This window comes from Ruditapes philippinarum, unplaced genomic scaffold (genome assembly GCF_026571515.1).
Source record: "Ruditapes philippinarum isolate M1 unplaced genomic scaffold, ASM2657151v2 ctg3833_1_1_1_1, whole genome shotgun sequence".
Lineage (NCBI taxonomy): Eukaryota > Metazoa > Mollusca > Bivalvia > Venerida > Veneridae > Ruditapes > Ruditapes philippinarum.
The window spans coordinates 134,974-150,386 of record NW_026860559.1 but is presented as its reverse complement, the minus strand read 5'-3'; the positions used below and the strand labels follow the sequence as shown (position 1 = coordinate 150,386).

The 15,413-nt window shown below is 28.5% G+C and overlaps 1 protein-coding gene across 1 annotated transcript in view; it reads left to right on the top strand.

Annotated features, from left to right (window-relative positions):
- Positions 1-10,223: 10,223 nt before the first annotated feature.
- Positions 10,224-15,413, top strand: part of LOC132760615 (uncharacterized) — a 72,681-nt gene continuing 67,491 nt past the window's right edge. Inside the window, exon 1 of the mRNA XM_060752625.1 lies at positions 10,224-10,442. The gene's annotated coding sequence lies outside the window, so the exon portion shown is untranslated. The remainder of the gene's footprint in view (positions 10,443-15,413) is intronic.

The following is a 15,413-nucleotide window of genomic DNA, read 5'->3' as shown; positions in this document are numbered from 1 at the left end:
TTTCCCCTTCCTCCCCCGGATGTGACTTAAATTGGGACCTCGTAAAACTTTAGTTTGTTGAAATTTAAAAATGGGGAAAAATACGGGTCTTTCAATTTTTACATAACAAGAATTTTTGCCTTTTTCTTTTACTTTAAATTTTCATATCAAAAATAAAAAAATATAAAAAAAAAAGAAAAAGTTTAATTTTTGGTACAAGAAAAACAGAAAAAATTTCAAAAAACCTTTTATTTTAATTTTCTCAAAATCCCAAAGGGTTAAAAGCAGTAACTAAAAAAATTTAAAATTTTTTTAATGAACCCCCCAATAAAACACGGGAAATTACCTAATATAAATTTAAAGGGTTAGATTTTCTGTTTTAAATTTTCCCTGTCATTAAAAACCCGGAAATTTTTTTTTAAAAAAAACAGGGAAAATAAGTTTTTTCAACTTTTTTGGAATGTTTTTTAAAAGGGTCTTTTTATCAAACCCTCACAGTGGTTATCACGCTTTGCTACCTTAAAAAAACGGGTCACTACGGAAAGCCACGGGACGATAGTTGTAACATGTAAAAAAAAACAGGGTTTTGAGCCCTTCAAAACCCGCGTAAATGAAAAAAATGTTTTTCTGTGAAGACAAGACCCCCGACTTAAACGTGTGAAAGGTTAAAAAATTGGGAAAATTTTTAAAAAAAATATCGTCCCAAAACCGGGTGGGGGAAAAAATAAAGTAGATCGGGGGAATTTACGTTTTGCAGGGAGTTTGCCATTTTTACATACATAGGGTGTCACTGAAAAAATTTCGTTTTTTTACAAAAAATTTTTTAAAAACGTAAATTTTTAAACATTTTGAAACTTTAAGCATAAAAATTTTTAGAAAACAAAAATAAATAAAAAGTATTTATTTTAAAATGAAAAGTGAATAAAATATATTCGGCTCTCTGACGACCGAATTTACTTGTGATGGCAGTGGTTTCTGTACTGATTAGGGGAGAAAACCGCTCCGGGGAGATTGAGTCTATATGAGTTTCCCTTCTCGTTGCCAAGTTAGATCAGTGTTTTAATCCCCATGCGAATTTTGGTTAATAGGAGCTAATTAATTAATATGTTTATTTCTTCTGCCGTTTTAATAATGTCACAGCGGGTTAATCAATAAGTCATTCTTATAATTATTCATGTCACAATAAATAAACTATAGAAACCTGGTAAGCTACTTTCTGTTTACTATAAATATGCCTCCGAGTTAGAGTCAGTTTCCCTTTGCTCCAAGTATAATTCGATGGAAAATTTTTATGACTTGTCATGACAGTTACCATTTTTTAAGTTCATCTTCAAAGTTTATATGAATCGTCTCTGTTATATTGAACCGTTTTAATTCGTCTGTAATTTACGCCAAATTTATCTTTAGAAAACGTACCGGCCCTTTTTTGAGAGCTGCCAGTGCGGTTCGCGGGTACCAGATTCGGAACGCCCTCGGTTGCGGATAAAAATGGCGTCTGAGCTACCTTGTGTTTTTCAGTATAATCGGAAAAATAACATTTTCAAAATCGAGACATCTATGCTAAACAATCGTTAATTCATATTTGAGTTTTACAAACATCTCAAAATGGTTTTTATTCCGAAAAAAGTGCCTATGTAGTTTTCAGCATCGAGTAAACTTACATTCTCGTAGGGCAGCATTGAGAAAAACATCAACGATATATCTACTATCGACTTCGACAGTACACACAATGATAAACATTTAAATATGAGTTATTAATGGGGATCATGGTGTTATTCATGCTTATATTAGACTTAACAAATACTATAAACCAACGAAAGATGTTTTTTTGTTATGTTTGTCAATTACATTTGAAAATGGAATTTAAAGTTCTAGTTAGCCAAGAAAATTGGAAAAAGTGACTTCTCTTATTTGGCAAAATACAGAAGTATATTCACAAATAGAAATAATAAATTTAGGTTGTATCGATATTTGAAAGTGTGTTTGAATAGTTAATTGGATGATGCATATCGATGATATATCGAAATTGCGACATTCAATGAAACCCTTAAACATTTGGGAAATTATGTAAATTTACTAGGTCAATTTTGAACGTTCGACATAATTAAGAAAAAAAACATATATAGAAATCATAAAAATCGCGAAATTTACGGCCTGTTACGCACACTCGGAAAAACGCCGGGGTTTCCGTGAGCGATAAGCAGAAACATGACAAGATAATCATCGGGACACCGCGACGCGCTTTTGTCCGGATTAATGGACATTTGCTAATAAAAATATTTATTTTTATTTAAAAAACAATAAAAATTATTTTTTTTGGAGATTTAAAAAAGATTCAGGAAAAAGAAACAAAAAATTTACTGGGTTTTAAAAATCCTTTAACAACAAAAAATTTTTTAATAAAAAAATAATGATTTTTTCAATACATATCATTTAAAAAAGAAACAACATATCAAATTTTTTTTCAAAAAAAAATTTTTTATCCAACATTAAAAGCGGCCAAGTAAGGTTTTTAGTTTCATAATCCTATTGAAAATTTAAAACGCCAAAAAAATCCCTTATTTTTTATGTTGACTTTTTAAATTTTTTCCATGCAAAACCAATGAAAAAATTGCCTTTTTGTGCACATGAAAATCAATTTTAAAAACAAAAAACCATTGTTTTTTTTATATGAAAAAGGAAAAAGTAATTAATCAAAAATTTTACAAAGCAATTTAAAAAATTTTTCCCAAACTTTAAACGATTTCAATTGAAAAAAAAAGCTTAAACAAACCTGAAACATAAATTTTTTCCCCCCCAAAAGTGATAAAACCCCCAATAAAAGCGTGCTTTAAAATATCAAACAAAATTGTTGCGAATATATTTATCTGCCCTTTTAAAGGTAAACGGCCAAAGGGTTTTAAAAGACTCTTTCCCTATTTTCAATAAAAATTAAACCTTAAAAGTAATTTATTTTGCTTCTCCCCCATAGGGGTTAACTTCACATAATTGTTAGCGCGTGAAATAACTACCTATTTCTAAAATAAAAAATAGTAATTTTTGTTCCCCATAACGAAAATTTCAAATTATTTAATTTTTTGTAATTTATCGAGTTTATCCCCGATTTTGAGGCGTGGTTCTATACATATTTACCCAAATGAATTTAAATGGCCCTTATAAGCATTGAAAATAGCATAACTTTTTAACCTTATTTTTTACCTAGTGGGGGCGTGGCCGAGTGGTTAACGCGTGGACTTGTAACAAAGGATTGCTGCCCGCGGGTTAAAGCTTCAGGGGCAAGCCGTTTTTTTCCCTTGAGCAAAAAAAATTTTACATTCAAGCTTAGTAGGGTTTGGTTCCAGAAGGGAAATTCGAGAGTGTTTCAAAAAGTTTATAGTTCCCAAAACAAAACGAACTAAAATAATTTTTAACAAAAATAAAAACAATTTAAATTTGTTAGAATACAAACACAAACAAAATTAACAAAAGTAAATACGGACAACAAGAAAAAAATTTAAGCAATTTTTTTTGGGTTTTTTTATTAGGGAAAAACAATTTTACCAAAACACACCCTGAGGAATTCTTATTCAAAATTTAAACCATTTTGTATTTTAGTGTTGAATTTTGCCTTATTGGGGTAAATACATGACTGTACAGTACGTTTACAAACAAAGGGAATCAAACCCAAACAGCAATATTTGTTTTCGCTTTTTTTTGCGGAAAATGTTTTATTTTTTTTTTTTTTCTATTTTATGGACATCATTTTTTTGTGCCTGTGGAAGGATGAACAAAAAACTTTTCCCTACGTTAAAAAAAATTTTTTCAATCAAAGACGTAATATTTTTGGGTTGTTGAAAACCCCCAGGGGGTTTTTTTTTTGGGGGAAAAAAAAAAAAAAAAAAAAAAAAAAAAGAAAAAAAAAAAGGGGAAAAAAAAATTTTTTAAAAATTTAAAAATTTTAAATTAAAAAAAAAAAAAAAAAAAAAAAAAAAAAAAAAAAAAAAAAAAAGAAAAAAAAAAAAAAAAAAAAAATTTTATGAAAAAAAAGAAAAAAAAAAAAAAAGGGTTTTTCCCCCAACTTTCGCTATGCAAGGAAATTGTTCCTTCTTTTGATTTCCCGCGGTTCCTGTATTTTTCTTTTAGATGATAATATTAGTATATTAAATTTCGAATTATTTTTGACGTTAACCTATGTTAAAAGGGGGTTTTTAAAACCTATGACCCCTTTAAAATTACTTTTTATTTAGTGTGTTTTCTGTTTTTTTCAAAGGGTCACAACATTTTAGGGGACGACCGCCGTTTTTTAAGGAAATAGTACCAGCGGTTTGATTTTTGGGGGGTTTCTATGGAAACGCCACAAAAATACATCGGTTGTTTTTACTAAAAAAAGTTGTACATTCTTAAACGATCTTTGAAGTTTTCTTTTTAATTTTTGTTTGTCATGAATGACTGAAAAAAGTAAAACTGTTTAATAAAAGGTGGCCAAAAAAATAAAATAGAAAGGACAAATTTAAATATAGCGTAGGGAAAAACTTTTGTGAGAATCTTGACCTCTTTCCCATCAAGATCGAATCTAGTGTTATAAAATTTTAAGAGGTGGAAAAATTTTCCAAGGATAGTAAAAAAAATTTAAATTAACTAAATAAAAGTCGTCTCTGTTATGCACATTCCGAAAATTTTGATTTTTGTGGACTTTTTTTCTGTTTCCCACTCTTTTTTGTTGCTATTTACAATTTTTTATAAAAAAACATGTTTATTTTACCAAATGACAAGGGTTAAAAAAAAGCTAAAAAAGCACTTTTTTTTATATATGTACTCAAATTCCGTTTCAAAAATTAAAAAATATTTTTAATGTCAAAAAATTAAGAAGAAATAAAGTGAATTAGAATAAAACTTAAATTTATATTTATTTGAAGTAAAGCGAATTTACCGTTATTGAAAAAAATTTTAAAAAGGGGATAATAGTTTGCATTCAAGATAAAAAAATCAAACTTAAATAAATTGCTACAATATTGAACTTCGCTATGTCAATTACGAACAAAAAATCTTTTTTTTAAAACACAATTTTTATTTATTCTTTTGAATTTTCCCTTTTTTTTGTTTACATCAATTGCTAATTTACGAAAACCGTCAGGTGCTTTTTAATTCAAATACAGGGTCTAAAAGGCGATAATAAAAATTTTTTTAAACCAAAACGGTACTAAATAAAGCTGAGAGAGCAGTTTTATTTCTCACATAATTTAAACCAATTTTTTGTAAACATTTATCAACCATAATGTTCTTTTATAGCGTCAATAATTGCATTGGAGGTCAAATTAGATTAGAATAATATTTAAGATGTATATAGTTTAAGGGTTCATGTAACAACAACAATTATGAAGAACATCTTTGCAAATAATGGTTTGGGACTAAAAACCCCTTACGAAAAGGGGTTTACACGAAGTGATTCCATGAACCTACACTAAAAAAACAATAACAACTGGGGCCCTTTTTTATTTTAAAAAAGGAGAACCTTAAAAAAAACTAATTTGTTTTTTTGTTCGGTTTACTTGTACAGGGTTTTGAAAACCCCCAAAAACCTCCTTTTCAAAGAGTTTGTATCATCAGTTGATTATATATTTGTTTTAAGAAAAGGTTTTTTTTGACAAAATGTAGTGCGAACAATTCAAGGGGAATTACCTATTAATGTTAAAATAAAATTGGGACATTCCCTGATACAAATATAGGAACATTTAAATTTATAACTATAAATATAATATGTACAATATTTTCAATGTATAACATTATCTCCCAAACAAAAAAAAGGTTGAGTTGTTTATTTCGCCAAAAGAGAAAAAAAATCAACACATGGGCCTTAAACAAAATTTTTAAAACAAAAAGCCAAAAAAAAAACGGGGACAAAAATTTTAACCAAACATTAATTAAAATTTTTATGTATTTGTTTTTTACACGAAATTGACAATAACGCATTTTTTTAATATTTCAATTTTATAACGCAAAAATAAATAATGTTTTTTTGGCAAAAAATTTTAGCTGCACATTAATTTCATAACTTTCGGGGTTAAATTGCTATTCTGGAAAACCAGCTGAAAAAATGAATGTTTTGGGCAAAATATTAGTACACTGTTTCCCTTGTTTGTAATTGATCACGTTATTTATTTGCTTGTTCTGATATAATTTGCTTAAAAAGAAAATTTGCGGAAAAAATTTTACCTGAAACAGAATTTTTCAAATTGTCACTTTATAAAAAATAGAAAAATATAACTATATGATAAATAAAAATGTTAAATTTTTTATTTTGTTTTTCACCTGCGTAAATTAGCAAATTTTTTGGGGGAATGACGAGAACTGTTATTTCAATCATATTGAAAAAAAAATTGTTCTTTTCTTTTTTCTTTTTAACCTTGCTTTTTCTGAATAAACCCGGCTAATAATTAAATGTTTTTCGGCAAAATATTAGCTACAAAAATTAGTTGCTTTTTAATTATCACGCTTTACCTTTTTAAAACCCCTCCTCGTTTTTTTAATAAACCCTTTTGAATAATCTTGTATATTTGTTTTGGTTAGAGTCTTTTAAATTTTACTATGAATTTTTTTGGTAATTAAAAATTTTTATTTAACTTAAACCAACCCCTAAATTTGAATTCAAAATATTCATCAATGCATTTGTGCTAAAATTCTTAGTTAGTTTATATATATTTTATTTACATATTAAAGATCAAAAATAAACAGAACAAGTATAAACTTGATATTAGAATAAGACTTGTTTGTTTAATCTGTTTTACCTATTAAATACTTCAAATAAGGCTTCTTATATTTAAAGCTGTCAACGTTTTAAATCGCACGATCCCTTCTATAAATTTTCTGACAGGAAAACAAATTGAAAAAAAACAACTGATTTTTTACATAAATTATTTATTCAATAGATCGCATTGTAGCCGATGTTTGGTGTCCTTCAAAATGTAAGTAAGAAATTTAATTTAAAATCTGTTTGGGCAAAGATCCTCGCGCGTCTTTCTGAAAGAAAATTCAGGAGGAAAAAAGGTTGCAAATAGAATAATTTTTTTTTATACCCTTTTTTAATTTAACATTAAATCTTAATTCCCCAAAAATAAGAGCTTTTTTTTATGAAAAAACTTTTGTAGTGAAGAAAAAAGAAATTGATATGAGTATTTACGCATGTTCTAAAGTAATTTTTAATAATATTAATATTTAAATTTTCTGTCAGCAAATCGACTGTAAACGGGGGAAAATGTATGGCAACCCCTTTTTTTAACAACAATTGAACAGAAAACCAATAGATTTTAAATTAAAAATGTAAAGAAATACAATTGATCAATATTGAATTACTGCGTTGTTTCATATAAATAAAAAACTTTTAAACCCTTTAAATTTATTTTAAAAAGACCATTGTAGTTAAAAAAATTTTTAAATTTAGGGGTTTCGCTTCCTATCGAAATGTACACTTTTTAACTTCATTTTTGTAAGACAATAAAAAATGATTTTAAAAAACCAAACAGAAAACATAATACTTTTTGGAGTTAACCAAAGTCACGAAACCGACTCCCCAAAGACAAACTTTTAAAACCAAACTAATAATTTTGAAGAGGGTTTGAAAAAATCCCCCAAAAAACACTTTTTAAATTTGAAAAAGTAAAGCACTTAAAAGGGAATATTTTTATCATTTTGGTATGCTGCATTATATTAGAAAAACCATTGTACTCTGTTAGATAATTAAAGGGTTGTTTTTATTATTAAAAATGCCGCAAAAGCATATCAGGGACACATTTTGTCTGCCCACTTTAACAACCATTAAATGTTGTTTTTTTTTCAAATTCATGGTCACTGTAGAGAATGATTTTTATCCTTTAGTGGCATTCCAAATTATCACATTTTTTAAAACCCCATTTCATAATTTAAGGGGAGATTTTAAAAATTTCCCCCACTTTTAAATTAGCTTTACCCTTTTAAATGCAAAAAATAGCAGAGAACAGTTTTTAAAATTTGTTTCATTAACCAATTTATGCTATTTCATAAAATAATAAGGAGTATTTCTAGAGTTTCGTCAGCGAAGACAAGACCCGACTTGTAATTTTTTTTATTCTTTAAATGTTTTTGTTTTTATTAAACGACATTAATAAACTAAAAAGTCACATTTTTGCTCGAATATTTTTTAAAAGTATCAGGAGTCGGGCCCCGATTTCTTTTTTATTTTTGAAATCGAAATAAATTTGATGAAGCCCTTGGAAGACTACTTGTATTGCCTGTCTGTTTAACATTTTTTTCCCTTAAGACTGCTTCCATTGGACATGTATTGTAGGGGCAACATTCTTGAGTGGACAATACATTTGAAAAATTGATGATGATGCTAAAATAACTGTGATTTTTTGGCTACATGAGAAAACGTAAAGGACGTAAAAATATTCTTAATGGTATCGCGCAAAACATTTGAATGATTTCCCTTCATTTTCTACAGGGGAAAAAGCTTGGAATTTAAAAGAATGTAAGGCTGTGTTTTGGAAATGGTTCATTTAAAAGCCTGTCACTATTGCAACCCATCCATTGTCCATAATTTTGCCATTGCTTATATGATAGATACATAAAGATATTTGCCTGAACTGTATCTTTTGTACCTTCACTGATTGACTACAGACAATTTCTGCAAAACATTTTGCAATACAAAAGCTCAAACCCGTTTATTTCCAAGACTTTATTAGTTGATAAAAGCATGCCAGGCAAACCCTTAAACGGATGACGCGACTTTTTCTGATTATAATTATGAAACAATAACCCATCTTTTCATCAAAGAGGCTTTACAAAGTTTTCACAAAGGAAGTATTTCGGTTAATGATCGCCAACTAAGGCATAGAATGTTCTGAAACCTAGATTAATAATGATATTGGTTTTCTTGGATGCTTTTGATATTATAATGATAGATTGTCTACAAAAGGAACAAACAATAAATAGCATATACAAATACACCTAAGACATGTGGTTTCATATGCATTGAAAAGAAAAAATGAACTCGAACGTCGCGAAAAGACATTAAGAATGTGTGGTTCCACCAGGACAATGCCTTATTCACAAAAATAGCACTGATATTGCCGCCGTTAACTACAATGAAACCGAATCTGGACTATACGTGTTTGTTCTTATTTATTATTTGGGTATTCTATATGTTACCATGCTTTTGCAATATCCAGTCCAGTCACAGACATTGTTTCTTCTAAATTAAACTTTTGGTCGAATATATTTTGCAATATAACTTGCAAATATACAGTTCATTTACATAAAATAAGCAAATGTTTAAGCACATATTATACCAGACGATTTAACTGCGTTTTATAGATATTACATGGTATTCATTTACACATATTTACAAAATAGCATTTAGTTCACGTTGTGAATAAGAATAACCTCTTCGTAAGGGCATAAAGTAATGCATAAAGTGATGAAAGTGTCCAAAAATGAGGAACAAATTTAAAATATCTTACATTTTGCTTATCTCTTTGATTCATTAATTCACATTTTCAATCGTTCTAATAATTTGTTTATTTATTTATCTATTTATTAATTTGTTATTTATTAAATTTTATTGATTTATTTTATTTCATCTACATGTCATCTATATCTTTGGAGATAATGAACGTTTGCATACATATAGTCTGTAGTTTATGCGTTCATTTGCTATCTACTGTCAATATACACATGTTTTTTTTATATTCACATACGTTAGATCGCAAATATAATGATATATAGCAGTGTTAAATGTACGCCGCATACACCTTTCACAAATATTGTTCGGCGAAGAGATTATGATTTTTGATGATGGTGCTGATGATGTCGAATAAGACATCATTATAATCTAGATGTGTCTTAAATACATTTACTAAGCAAATAAAATAAAATAAAATTTATCATGATTGATATCTTTGAACAAAACAATAGTTTATATACTTTAAATTAAGTTTAGAAAAGGCATATGTCGAACAGGAAGCATAATTCGCTTTATTTATTTTGTTTCTTAAGGAAGATTGATCACATTCCAGTATATTAACTATATCGATTTATTAAAACAACCTTGTGCAGTTTTTTAATAAGCCTAACAGAAGCATAATACTTTTCTTCATCATTTATTCATACGTATTATCTATAAAATAGAACATTTAATATTGTATAGCCTTAAGGTATAAGTTGTTAAATTTTCATTGGCTCATAGGCAAGCGGCTTATCCAACCGAAACGCAAATGTAATTGCGTTTGCAAATTACGATTCAAAATATTTTAATTCAAGCAAAGAAAGCATTGAAAATATAGTACTGGCTTCTTTGGAAGAATAATATTATCAGTTTTCAGTTATAACATGCGCTACTGTGATTACATATACACTTATAAAATAAAAATATTTTCAAGATGAACTTTATGCACAATTTTGATAAAACTTGATTCAAAACACCGTGAATGGATTAAAGAAAACACCTTACCGTAAGTAATATATTGTTATTTATCGAATATGTGTTTCTTTATCAGTAGAATAACAGTTGTCTCGTTCTTCGTTTTATTTCAAACATGTACGGATTAAACCAACATTTTGGATATGTTTCGGAACGGTCTTACCATCAAACCACAATTTCACAGCTATGACAATATCTGAAGGCTTAAGTATCAATGTCACAACTAATTACTCGAAAGCTGGTAAGCAGCATGCAGCCACGATACCAGTCTGTTATACATGATCAAAGACTCTTGATTCGATTATTTAAATCCACATGTCTTTAAGAATTACTTTTGTGTCAAAAATTACCTCTAACATGCAATGCCGTTTCAAGCTTCTTAAACTGTATATTATCGATTATATATTTGATTGTAAATACTTCAACAAAAAATATCAGTTTGATACGTGGATGAAATGAAAAGTCGCCCGTTATATTCAATCAAAGATATCATACTTTGATTCTTAAAGATCGTTCAGCAAGACAGTACCGCTAGTATCAACACGTTAGTGTTATTTGTTTGTTCATTTTGGACTTGGGTTGTTCCAGTATTTCTCCTTGGGTACTGTATGATATATGTTAGGATATGATGCATGTTGTCTTTTAACGGCTTACCTATGATATGACGGCTTTGTAACTTATGATCATTTTCCAAATCCCATATTATTTTATTTTGCTTATTATGTTTTGCTTACGATACAAAATTGATTTACCTGGAGATATAAACGGTACCATCACACCAGTTCATAGTTAGTTACCGCCAAAAGCACATCTGTGGTTGTTTTTCAACTCAAAATATCCATTCGATACAAGAAGTTGGGGCTTTGAAATAGTCTTACTTAAATAATATTGAATCAATATCAAATATGTTGCCCGCTTTTAATTGATTATTTTGACATCCTGTCTGTGACATATAGGCTTCATAACATCCAATCCCTTTTCGAAACTCCATTTTGTTTAGAACCAAGTATTAATAAGCCTACATATAAACAAGGGAGAGGAACGTCCTCTGGACGCAATGCATCTTTGATTAGGTTTTATGTATAAACTATATAAGCCTCTTAACTAATATAGTTGTTATTAACACTTATTGTTTTAAAATGGATCCGAATAAATTTTGCATCTGTTTGACATAAATGTATTTACAATGATGTCAATTTCACGATGTTAACATTTTCAAGCGGGAAAATATTGCCTGCAAAGGGTTATTTATTTTCTGAGAACATTAACGTTTCTACAATTTAAACATTTCAAAACACACAAAAGCATATTTTTGTTAATAATGAACATTCAATTATTTCATTTAGTTTCTTCTATACTATTTTGCATTATGATGTTAAAATCAAATTTTGTTGATTTTCTTTGTTACGCCATTGCTACTTTGCTGCATAGCCTATAATATACTAATATCCAAAATATATTTCATTTGCAGATGAGATTTATTAAGTGAAATAAAATGTATTTCATTTTTGTTGTTAAAAATGGAATATAATATAATTTTAAAAGCTATTTCGAATCAAGGAATTATCGTCCATCTAAATAAGTAAATCAGATAGATAGATATATTGTTCCGCCAAGAATGACGAGCATAACAGTATTTACAAAATGCCCAAAATATTACAATGCATTACAATATCACCATAACACATAATCATAATAACAACATGTGAATATAATAGTATGATAAAACCAAACTTGTGTAAAGACATCTCTTTTACAAAGTAATAGTTTTGATTGAATTATATTTAAATGCATTCAACATACTAATATGGTCTTGCTTTTGCAAAGATTCAGAAAAAAAATCATAATTACATGTCTAAGATTATTGTTTGCATTTCCCTTTTAGGGACCTAGCAATCATTATATCGATTTGTTTTTAAATTAAAAAAAAATTGCAAACACTGTTAAAAAGAAATAAAGACAAAGGCAATAATAAACGAAATTGAATTGGTAACTTTTTTTGGAAATGAAAATACATCATTTTCTTTTAAAAAACAAAAAAAAAAAAAAACAAAAATTTTTTGACGGGCCACAAAAATAAATTTATATCGGGGGGTTAAAACTAATAAATTTGGGGTTTTAATAAAACACAAAATAAAATTAAGTTTCCCCCAAAAATCGAAAAAAATACAAAAGGTAAATCAAAATCATCTGATAAAGAAACTTGAGTAAAATCGTTTTAAATTTTTTTTACCTGTTCAATTTTTTAAAAAAAGAATATGACTTTTATAAAAGGGTAAACAAAAAATTTGAAATTACTTAATTTTTCCCGAAATGACGCGTTCTTTTATGATTAAAATCGTATATCTTTGAAAGCTGTTTTTTTCAAATATTTTTAACAATTAACGTGATAAAAATAAAATTAAATTTTTATTTTTGTAATTTTCGGCTATAAAATTTTTTTGACGGGTTTTTTGGGTTTTTTTAAACTTTTATGAAAATAAGGGGAAAAAAGACAAAGAGAAATACATTTTTTTTTTAATTAAAAAAAGGGGTAAATGAATAAGAACCTTCATCTTATAAAAGGGTACATATTGCTTATGTCCCTTTAAACGGTATTACATTTTTGACAAAATAAAACTTTAATTAAATTCATTGAATAAACATGTGTCGCAGAGCAATGACCGTGGGCTAAAAACCCGCAAATCGTGTTTTGTTCTATCATATTTGAAAACTACCAAGCTAAATAACAGGCGGCAAGCGGTTTGTAGTTTTACTTTGAGTTGAAATAGAACAACGATTGATAATTCTACAATAAAATACACTTATTAATAATTATTCGAATCTATGTATATTTTATTTTTGGAACCTCATTCAAAAATTTATTATTTCGTCAAAAAAACTTGGGAATGGCAGTCCCCAATGTACTTAGAACGGAAGGGAAAAAAATTCAGTCATTCTAAAAAGGGTCGTTCAAAACTGATTCGTCTTTCTTTGTTTTAAAACTTTTTGATATACAAATGTCACCCATTATTTTATATAAACCGATACTAGGACGTTACTAGGCTTGTTGAAAACTGATTTGGACTTCAATAGGATAATCGTAATGCAAGACAGAAGAAAATAACATTGATTATGGTCATCTGCGAGAAACCAGGATGTGTATTAATTTCTGAAATTGACAAGTGATAGTCTTGATAATGTATTGGTATAAAGGTTAAGCCAAACGTAATGTGAATAGGGAAAAAATAATTTTATTTTTTTGCTTTTTTTAAATTTAAAAATCCAAAATTGAAAAATAGAGGTTTTTTCTGCTTTTTAAAAACATAAAATAAATTTCGTATTAAACAAGATACAAAAAATACACTTTAAAATTTTTTAAAAAAACTGAACCGAATTGGGTTTTTCAAAATAAAATTAAGTAGATCTCCTAAAATAAACATCATTATGAAGTTAACATTTTTTTTTTATTTGTTATTTGATATTGTTTCCATGACAACGTTGCCAAACAGATACTGCAACACAATTGTTGGTGATGATACATGTTGTTACGTAAACGTACAATAATTTGTTTTAGTCCAATCAAATATTAAATGTTATCGCACACTAAGGAACAAATTGAATCATCATTTTATACATGCACGTAAAAGTATGCACTACTATAATTCGTGATAACATTTTGGGTTAAAGATTGAATGCTACTGTAGCCAAAGGTCATTGGAAGGGCCGGTGGGGCGTTCAAACCACCAGGACAATACTTAATTCAACAGTCTATCATTTCCCTGTAATTTTATTGTTTTCATTGGTTTTATCTACTTGCTCATCAATGATTTTGGAGATCTATAAAAACAGTTGCATACTTGTAGTCCGTCGCTTTGGTGCTCATTTTCTAAATACCATATATTCGTTTTTTTTATGTTTTTAAACGTAAAGTCGAAAATAAAGCGATATGTAGCAGTTTAACATGAACGCATCATACAGCTCTCAACAGATATAGCACTTCGGAAAGATTATGATTATAATATGGTAATTATTTTCACATTAATGATGATGGTTTTTAATGATGATGTTGATGATGATGAATAGGACATGCTTACAGTAGGGTGAACGTGTCAGTTTACACGCAAAAGGCACCGGTTACACGCTATACGAACGCACGTTATTACCGCACGCAAAACGAAATGAAATACGCAGACGCACGCAAAAACGATATACGCTAAACGAAATACACTAAACGATATACGCCACGCTAAACGCGCGCAAAATGAAAACGTTTCTAAACCTTTATTAATACATCTAATCATTTTAGGTTTAACAACTTCTAGCTACATGTAGATCGTTAGGTCGATAAATTTTATTATTAATATACAGTAGATTCTATATGGTATCTAGGAAATGTATTTTTTAAAACGAGTTTATGTAAAAACTGAAAATGCACTTCAACCTAGCACCGAAATTAATTTTTTGTAAAAAGCCTCAACAAATGATTTTTTAGAAAATATTTATAAGCTATCTTGCGCTAATATCGAAAGTAAAAATAGTTAGGATAACGTGTTCCTTTTATTGCGCAATCAAATTAAAGAAACTATCCCTTTGGGCATTTCACTAACGTAATCGGCTACGTAATAGTCCAACATGACCGAACCATTAAATTATTGCATTGCACTTTTTTTATAAATATACAGTTGCTAAAAATTTAAAATTCAGATGGATTTATGAGCATATCTATATTTTTAAGTAAAGCTGCATCATAAACAATCGAACAAATTTTAAATTTGGGTGAAAAAAAAGGGAAAAAAACTATTTTGCCCAAAAGCCAAAAAAAAAATTTAAATTTTAATATCGCCCTTTAGTTGGGGTTGGGGGCCCGGGAATTTTCCTCCCGGGGGACCCCCCAGGGGCCCGAAGACGCCGATTACCCCCAGGGGGGTTCCCGGGGAAGGGAACCAACCAAACCCAAACAAAAAAATTTTTTTCTTGCATTTTCGCCTTTTTTTCATTTTTAAAAAATGGTTTACCTAAA